Source organism: Triturus cristatus, chromosome 8 (assembly GCF_964204655.1).
Source record: "Triturus cristatus chromosome 8, aTriCri1.1, whole genome shotgun sequence".
NCBI lineage: Eukaryota > Metazoa > Chordata > Amphibia > Caudata > Salamandridae > Triturus > Triturus cristatus.
This window is the reverse complement of record NC_140591.1, coordinates 961,108,078-961,118,117: the sequence shown is the minus strand read 5'-3', so window position 1 is coordinate 961,118,117 and position 10,040 is coordinate 961,108,078.

Genomic DNA, 10,040 nt, shown 5'->3' with positions numbered 1-10,040 from the left:
AGCCATCCAGACGCCCCTTTACTACCACAAAGCGCCCCTCAGGGTCAATGATCTGTCGTACACATTGGAAGGGAACCCCCGCTCACACCCAAACCAATGTCCCTCGCGCAAAGGCCGAGTACGTAGTTTGGAATACCTGACCCCTCCATCGGCGCTGTAGCACAGCCCCTTCAGTCTTAGTCAAGTGAGTTTCCTGGAGTAAGGCTATTTGGACTCCCCTCCTCGTCAGATAGGCATGTACTTTGTGCCGTCTGTTCATCGTATGCAGCCCCCTGACATTCCAAGTCATTATTTTTATGCCTACGGAGGTACCCATGATCCTGACTCAATATATTGATCGCTATGAATCCCCTGAGCGACATGTCTGACCCCCCCCTCTTGTCCCAAACACTAAACCCTACCCAACTCCCACACCCCAGGACAGGCACACAAAAGCAGGTCCCCATCCAAACTAAGGCAGTCATGCTTGAAGCTAAGAAAAGGTGGAGGTACGTGTCCCACTCCCGATGTCCCCAGAACCCCCCCCCCCGGCTCCCCCCGCCAACACTAAGCCATCCTACCGGGCCCCATGATATAGGCAAGCCCCCCCATCAGATAAGAATTAGGCCACCGGGATCAGGACCCACAGAGGGCTGCCCACCAGCTTCCCGCCAAGAGACCGGTCAGCAACCTAGCCAAACACCTCATCCGCCGTCTGTGGAGTGACATCCGGAAGCTCGACATCAGAGAGCCCCAGGACACTACTCGCCCCCGAGCTCACAGATCTGTCCCTCTCGCGGTCTGTTGCAGCGTCAGCCGGATCACCAATCCCACGGCTAATGGTTGCCACTGCCAGGACCACCCTGTCTCGTTCTCGCCGGCGGTCGGCAGGAGAAAGGGGCCTCCGCGGGGGAGAAACAGGGGACAACCGCCGCCGGGGCGAGTTCAGAGGTGGCGAGCGTGGCCCAACGCCACCTCGGGTGTCCAGCCAGTCCCAGGCGGCCTGCGGGGTGAGGAAGAAGTGCGTCTTGTCCCCAGAGGTTACCCTAAGGCGGGCCGGGAATAACATTGCATAGTGAAGATGAAGCTGGCGCAGTTTCCGTTTAACTGCCAGGAAGGAGGATCTCTGACACTGCACCTCCCTAGTATAGTCCGGGAATATCATCACCTTGCTGTTCCCGATCTGTAGGTTCTGCTTCTCGTGGGCCCTCTGTAGAAGAAAGTCTCGATCCCGGTAATGTAACAGCCGCACCACAAATGGACGGTGCGGTGCCCCAGGTCCAGGCGGGCGAGCCGGAACCCTGTGAAGCTGCTCCAGTGCATAGAAGGGGGAGAGACCCTCCGGGGCCTACTCAGCTTTCAGCCATCTCTCCAGGTACTGCACCGCGTTAGCCCCCTCCTCCCGTTCCGGAACGCCAATTATGCGGAGGTTGTTCCTCCTTGAGCGCCCCTCGCTGTCCTCAGCCCTCATCTCTAGGACCTTAACCCTGTGCATCATCTCTTTCAGGGAGCCTTGAAGGCTAGTGACAGCATCTGGGATGGCCTTCATGGTGGTCTCGTTGGTCACCACCCTCTCTTTGAGTTTCCGGTGGTCATCTTTCAAGAGGGTAAGATCCGACCCCATGGTGTCTATCCTCGCCTCCAATGCCTCTCAAGAGGATATGATGGCCTGCATAATGTCGCCCAGCGAGGGGTCTCCGGGCCGCTCACCACCTCGTCCCTCAGCCATGCCGCCTTCGTCATCCGTGTGTTGTTCCGATTCGGACGGCCGCAGAACCTCGTGTCGCTTGCTCCTGGACACCCTCCCCATTTTCCAAGGCAGAGCTGGGAGAACAGTGGTGCGGGCGGAAAGGTCGTGGGCCTCACCCTTACAAGTCAAGTATGGGGTCGCTTCTTCCTCCCGCGGGTGCGATGGCACCTCAGCCCATGCACGAAGTGCTTGACAGCATGTGGGCCCAACGTCTCCAGCCCGGAGTCGCCCCAGGGAGTCTCCCCAGCCCCCTCAGCAGGCTGCCGGATGGTCCATCCAAGCGCAGGCGGGCTCGCCCCCGTGACGGTAAAGGAATTAGAAAGCCCCGCAGTACTGTCGCTGTGGGCCTCCAGCGCAGCGGGTCCTGGGCCTTAGGCGGGATGGGCCTGCCCCTCCAGGGACGGCAAACCTCACTTCCCCCACTGCAAGGCGGACCCCAGCGCCAGCACGACCAAGCCGCGAGCAGCGGCCTCGCTCCCCATCAGTCCCGCTCACTGGTGAAGTCTCCGTGCTACTCAACTTGGGCGAGCGAGGGGCCCACCAGTACGCACCAGGGGGAGCCTGCACTCTCCACTCACCACATCCCGGGATCGCCGACTCCCTCGGGTGCCTCCAGCCACAGGCCACGCGCACCCTCTTCTTCTCAGGGTCTCCGGAGATCCACGGCAGTCGCTGCAATCGCTAGTCCCCCTGGGCACCGCATCTGTCCGCGAGCCGCGGGATCACCAGGCGTGCGGACCGCAGAAGCGCCGGTCACAGGTGCAGGCGGATGGCACCACAGTCCGCCGCCACAGCCGGACGGGGCGCCCCAAATCTCTAGCTGGCGCCGGTGGGCTCTGTGTTTAGGATAGGCGGCCTGGGTGCGGGCAGGCTCAGTTCAGGGAAGTCGGTGTCCCTCCATCCGCCATTTTGAGGTCAGGCAGCCCCAGTCAGTCCGCCCGCCGTGTCGAGCCCGTCCCCGCAGCCTCACCATCCCGAGGGCTCCCAGGTCGTGCCCCGCCTCCAAGCAGCTAGTCCACGATAGCCAGCAGTCGCGCCAGGGGCCCCCAGGTTCCCTAAAGGCTGGCGTCACCCTCTCCCGGCGCAGCCGCCATCTTGGGTCCCGCTCCGGCAGGGAGCAGCTCGCAGAGAGCGTCTGGATTTCTCCTGCGATCGGCGCCCCTCACGCCTCAGCAAGTTTAGCCAGGGGAGCACCCGGCATTCCGCTCCAGTTTGCAGTGTTGGGGGCCTCAGTATCTTATGAGGATAAGCTTCGGCGGAGGGCAGCCACTGAGGAGCTCCGAGGTCCGCTGCTGCTCACATCGGCGCTAAGCCACGCCCCCTACACTTGTGGTTCATGACATGTTCCCTCATGTGGTATCTCCATATGTTCGTATCTCAGTGTCCAACTGGGAGTCGACAGTACTTACAGGGGCTAGGACAATACCCCTATAATTGTCCCAGCCTTTCCATATATTTGGGTGTTTTGGAGGACAGCCCCTGGCCTGAAAGACTATTATTTCCAAACTTATACAATGGTCATTACATCTTTTCCATGTGCCCATGAACTGTGGGAGATCGCTTTCCGCTTTTTGGCTTTGTCCCACTTGGCCAGTGTGAACCCCAAAAATAACAGGTGTCGTTTAAGGCAGTTTTCACCAAGACCTTCTGTACTAAGAAGAAGGATCAATTTGGGATCTCCCACAAAAGGACATCTGCGAGGCAAGATGTCACTCTCTGCCAAAAGCACTTCATGGATGAACAATCCCACATGATTTGTTGGAAGGTGCCCCTGTCTATCCCACACCAAAGGCACGTCAGGGACCCAATTACTCCCATGCGCCACAGGCGCTGCCTGATGTAATAGGCTCTGTGCAGATATTTGAATTGAATCTGGTGGAGGCATGAGGAAATAGCTGCTTCATGGTGGGACACCACGGCCTCTGTACAGTGTTCTTCTTCAACCTCACCTTGTTGCAGCGTGGAATGTCAAATCCTCCCTTCGTCACAGACTAAATATCGCAATAACACATTAACTCAATACATTCATTGGTGGGGCCTATAACACCAACACTCACACTTCATTGATCTGCTTTCCCGGGAGGGATAAGTTTCCATACACTGACATGAAAGGAATATCTTTTCACCTAAACCCTAATATGCATTGAATACCTTTATTGGCTTCAAACCTCGTGATATTCCACTCATTTGGCGATGAATCAGTTAGTTGGTTTTGTAATTTGGTAAATCAATTCTTTTATTTATGCTCTTCTCTTAATCTAATTTCTTCAAAAAAACAACTCAACACATTTGTCTATTAAATAAAGCATCGTTTATCTAATTAAATTCCAAATTTTAGAAAATCATCGTCTAAACCGCAGAACATCATATTTACCTAATCTGGCTATTAGTCGTCCTCTAAGTCAGTCAAGTCGTAAAAAAAAAAAATCTTTAAATTCATCAAAGTCAGGCCGCAATTCAGTCTCTCAAAGATTCAGGATAACAGCTGTCCAGCAGTGTCACCGTCAGCATAACGTCAGGAAATTCGCAGCAAGACAAATCGAACGACGAACATTCTGATCTCACTATTCTACCGACTTTTATAATGATTTTAATGTCAAAATGTATCAAGAATGAGTTTTAGACAGTCCTGATTGGTGGATTTGGGGTCATTCAGTAAAGTTCTCACATAGTCCGTTAGATTAAGTCATCGCACTTGCTGGTTCCGGTTTTAAAGACAGTCCTTTGTTTTGTGGTCCTGGTAACTCTCCCAGTACGACCTTGGTTGGTACATCTTGCCTGGGGTCAGGACGAGGCCACTGTTGCTGGCGGTGGCGCAGGCGCACTTCACCCAAAACCTCGTGGGACTGTAGCAGTCACGTTGTGTGTCTCAGTCAGCCATCTTTACGAAGGCCCAAATGGTCAACTTAAGTCAAACAAACACAAAAACGTAATTAAAACATTGAATTGGCTAATAAAATGTTAAACCCTCACTAATTCCCCTATGTGTAAGTAATTATCTAGCCTAATAGCAACATTTAAAGCGTTTATATTCACCCAGTGATGTCATCTGGTGCAACTTACAATTACGTCACAAAAGCAACATACATCATGCAATATTCTAATTTTCAACCATTAGTATGCGTACATATATTAGTTTACAATTAGTTTAGCCATGCAAAATGCAAATACCACGTGTAATTATTTTGTTAATACAATTGGTGAGTTATCACTTCAAACAGATTAATAATATTACAATTAATTGATTATTCGGATTAATATAAACATGCAGAATGGGGGGGTATACAAAATTTTGTACTACCCGCTCCAGCAATCCCCCCTTTGGTGAATATATCACCACACCAACAAAATTATGTATCCCTTTTACGGAATTTCAAAGTGATTTCTTGTTTTTATTCATATTTCAGTTTCCCCTGTTTCTTCTCTTTTTGTTGATTTATACATACGCTCCTTGATTTCCTCCAATTCTATTTCTTCAAATTCTCTTTCTTGTTTCTTATCTCTTCTCCTTAAATTTTGTCTTCTTAACTTTTTCTGATTTTTATCCTTTTTATGACAGATACACCCTAATCTAATTATTAATACTATGAAAATCACACATGTTAATGGAAATAATATCTTACCTAAAAATGTACTACCTAGTTTTACTACGAAATCTTTAATAGCGGATAATTTCTTTCCGATCTTTTCCCAAACACCTTCAACCTCCAGTGGTGCAATTTCGTCATGCAATTCTGTAATATTTTTAATATAAATTTTCAAATCTTTACTTTCGTCAGGAATGTAAGTACAACAGTGTTGAACTTTCAACATTCCACCGACTCCACCCTCTTTTGCCAATAATATATCAAGGGCAAGTCGATTTTGCATTACCATAGCACGCATGGCAACCATTTCAGTATTTACTAATAAAAATCCTCCAGCGGTGCTTGTTGACAAGCGATCCACTACTGTTGAAAGTCTTCTAATTTTGTTTGCATTCAGAGATATTCCCACTGCTGGTATCAATGCTCCAAAAATGTCACCCACAATTTCTGTCCAAGATTCTCTCTTACTACGTGCTAAATAACTACCTAATCTATGTACACCATCTTCTCCTCTATCCATATGAAAAATCTTTGGAAAAACCACGCCTACATAACATGTGCCATACCAATGGTCTGGCAAACGATAATATGCCCTGTTCCCACAAATGAAATATAGTCCAGGAAAAACTGGATCTTTTCCACCTTTAAATCCCCATCCACCCATGATTCGGTATGTATCATGGCACTCACTATTACCTACAAAATAATTATCATATGCAGTTTGATTCCTCCTAATACACAATTTCCCTGTCTGAGGCCAATCTAAAGCCATAGTTGGACTAGCTTCACCTTTCAGATGTTTCTCCATTTCTACATCCCAGCCTGTCTTCTCCACTTCTCCTTCAGATGCTTTTCTTTGCATTTTCAGTCTCCTTTCTTCAACCATATCTAAAAATGTCTTTTCCTCTTTCTTTAAACTGCAAGTCAAATTCTTTTTAAATATATATTCTAATGTTAGTTCTTTAGTCTCTAAGAAAAATTCACCTAACACCTTTGCAGGTTTTACCTTATTTAACTTGTTAATTGCCGGTACTTGTGAAAATATAGTATCTACATCTGAAAAATAATACTCTAATTTCCCTGTTTGATAAAAATGGACTAGCTATTACACTAGATGTTATTCCATAAGTTACTGGAAGGTGGTGATAAGTCACTCCCTCCGATACAGAGGCAGGTAACTGCATGCAGACATAGCAGTCCCTTACATCCATTGTCTTTACATATTCATACAACAATTTTGAAAACACATTATTAGAAAAATCAGTTATAGACCTGTCTTTATGTAAATAATTTTGATCTATTCTAGTCGGAACTATCTTTTGAATCTTCCCTATATTAGTTATGTTTTCATTATGTCCTTCTAATGTATCTATAGTAACTTTAAATGAGATCAGTAGAGCAAGTATACTCCATAGAAGCATTAATAATCCTGTACAACAACAACACATTTTACACCATCTCCTCAAAAATGTACATCTACCTTTGCTACTATCTATGTTTGCCATCTTTGCTAAAATGGACCGTGTCTTTTGACTTAGCCTCTTCTACTTCACAACTAGTTTTTCTAACCCAAGGCTCTAAGCACCTACTTGGTTCTACCAGTTTTTGTCTTTTTTGGTATTTAATTGTCTTTCTCTCAGTTGGTTTCTTGACTCATTCAGTTTGGCATTTCATTATTTGTCACTTTTTCTTCGTTTTCGGTATACAGAATGTCCTGAACATCCGCTTCTTCTCCAATATCGGACAAGACAACTCTCAGGATTTCCGATTCTTCGTCTTCCTCAACCACTTCCGGTACAACCACCTCTGGATTTCCTTGGCTATCCGCCTCTTCTTTTACTTCAGGCAGGGCCACATACGTCCATTCTGGTGATTTATACTTCTGGTTAGGTTTCCTTCTTCTTTTGATTTCTCCTGACTCGTCACTTCATTCACCTGTTCAGCCCTTGGTGAATTTACTCTTGTCAGTCGATATCTCAATCTTTTCATTTTATTCGGCCAAACGTCGTCTTTTGCAGTTCTTTTCAATTTACTTCCTTTATCGTTCGTTTCAGTTCTCCAAGCTCTCTTTCTTAGAACTTGACCTTCAGGTATTTCATCTTCGCTTTCCTCTGACTCTGTTTCGACTTGCTTTTTACTCTCAACAGTTTCTTTTTCCACCACTTCTTTTGTTTTCCCTACTTCTGTCCCTCCTCGAATCTCTGACACGCAATCCTCCTGCTGACTGCTTGTCCCTGCTTCTAACTGGATGTTGGTGTTCCCTACACCTCCTCGGGGGTCTTCCGCAATAACCTTTCCCTCTCTCTCTGTATCTTGCACCTGTCCATCTAAATGTGTTGTTTCAGGTGGAATTTCTCTTAATCTTTCATCTGGCACTTCCTTCTCATGAATCTCTTTTATCGTCTCTTCACTGTCTTTTTCTTTGTTCTTTCCTTGTTCTTTCCTGGAAGATTGTGCTCCTTGTTCGGTTTCTGAGTCTGAACTGGTATCAGAAATCTGTAACCTTCTCCTCAGGGAACTACTTCTGGGGACAAAAGTTAAACTTGGTTCGGTTTCTCCCCTTGCCGGGTTTTCTTTGGCTGTTGGCTCTCTGTCATCTGACTCAGTACTAGATTCTGATTCATTAAAATACTCCTTTTCTGTGCTGTCCACTGGATTTGGAATTCTCAAAGTATGACTTGCATGGATCCAGTTTTTCAATCCAGCACACTTCACAGCTGTTGTTGTGGTCAAGATTACTTGTCTTGCTTTTCCCCACCTTGGAACCAAACAGTTTCTTCTTCTGTGGACTTTTATCCTTACCCAGTCCCCTGGGCTTAGATCATGGGCTGGCTTCTTTTCAAGGGTGGTGGCATCCACTGCAACCTGATGAAACACAGAATGAACTGCGTCAGCCAGGCTTTTACAGTATTCCAACACCATGTCATCAGTTATAGTCATCAGCTTGTTGACTGGTATAAACACGTGGCGCATGGCTCGTCCCATGATGATTTCATGTGGACTTAACCCTGTAGTTCTGTCTGGAATTGATCTAATAGTCATGAGTACTAGAGGCAAGACATCAGGCCATTTCATACCTGTGGCTAAACACATTTTCCCTATCCTGTTTTTGATAGTACCATTCATCTGTTCCACCACACCAGAAGCCTCTGGTCGGTAGGCACAATATAGTTTTTGACGTACATTTAATGCTTCACAAATCAGTTTTATGATCTCATTATGAAAATGTCCTCCTCGGTCTGATTCAATTGTCACTGGGAACCCAAATCTAGGGATACATTCCCTCAAAAGTAATTTTGCCACTCTCATCCCATCATTTCTTCTTGTTGGAAATGCCTCTACCCATCTGGAAATTAGACAGACCATAACCAAAATATACCTCAACCTGTTACAGGGAGGCATTTCAATAAAATCCACTTGCATTCTGGTAAAAAGCCCTCCTTCTCGACCTATTGTTCCTAGACTCACTACTGTCTTTCTTCCTGGATTGTATTGCTGACATATTAGGCATCTCTGACAAAGACTTTCTGCTACAAGTCTGAACTTTGCATTATACCAGGTTTGTTTAAAGGACCTAATCATAGCGTCTCTCCCTATGTGTCCCTGTTCATGATACATCTGTGCCATGGCAGACTTCATGCTATCAGGCATGACTGGTCTTCCATCTCGTTAGACCCACACATGATCTTTCTCTCTGGGTGCACATCCTGCTTTTACCCACTGCTTCATTTCCTCCTCTCCTGCTTCTTCCTACAATTGTCTTACTTCTTCCCATGTTCCCACAGTGTTAGTAAACATCAAAGAACAAGAAATCACCTCTTTTTCCTTAGCCCGATTAATTGAATTCTGATTTCGTGCACAGTATTGTGCCATGTCATTCGCAAATTTATTTCCAGTAGCGATATAATCACCACTGCGACTATGGGCAGCACACTTTACAACAGCCAATTGCCTAGGCAGCTGTATCGCCTCAAGCAACTTTCCAACCACTTCAGCATTCTTAATGGGAGTTCCACTTGAGGTTAAGAATCCTCTCTGTAGCCATATCTGGCCGAAGTTGTGGACAACTCCATAGCCATACTGGCTATCAGTTATCACAGTCACTCTCACACTTTTCCCAATCTTGCATGCTCTCGTCAAAGCAACGAGTTCAGCTACCTGGGCCGATTTTACTCCTTTCAAATAAGATGCTTCCATTACTGCTGCAACTGTGCATACCGCATATGCTGCACTTAACACTCCATCATCTGTCCTCAAACAAGATCCATCAACAGACATAACAAAATCACTTTCTGGTAAAGGTTCATCTTTTATGTCAGGTTGTGGTTTTGTACAGAAATCAAGTACATCCAAACAGTCATGATCTGCTTCATCTCTTACTTCCACATTCTCTGCATCAGGCAACAATGTTGAAGGATTCACATTCAAACATCTCACAAGACTTACATTTGTTGCACCTAATATGACCTTTTCATACTTAGTCAGCCGACTATGTGTCATATACTGAGTACGACTCCTTGTTAAAAGGATCGCCACATCATGAGGTACAAACACTTTCACAGGATATCCCATCACAATTCCCTCACTTTGTTCCAAACTCCGACATGTAGCAGCTACTGCTTTCAAACACCCAGGTAGGGCTACAGCTACTGGGTCCAACATTGATGAAAAATATGCAATTGGTCTCCATGCTTCTGTACCAGAACAGAGAGTGCACATTCATT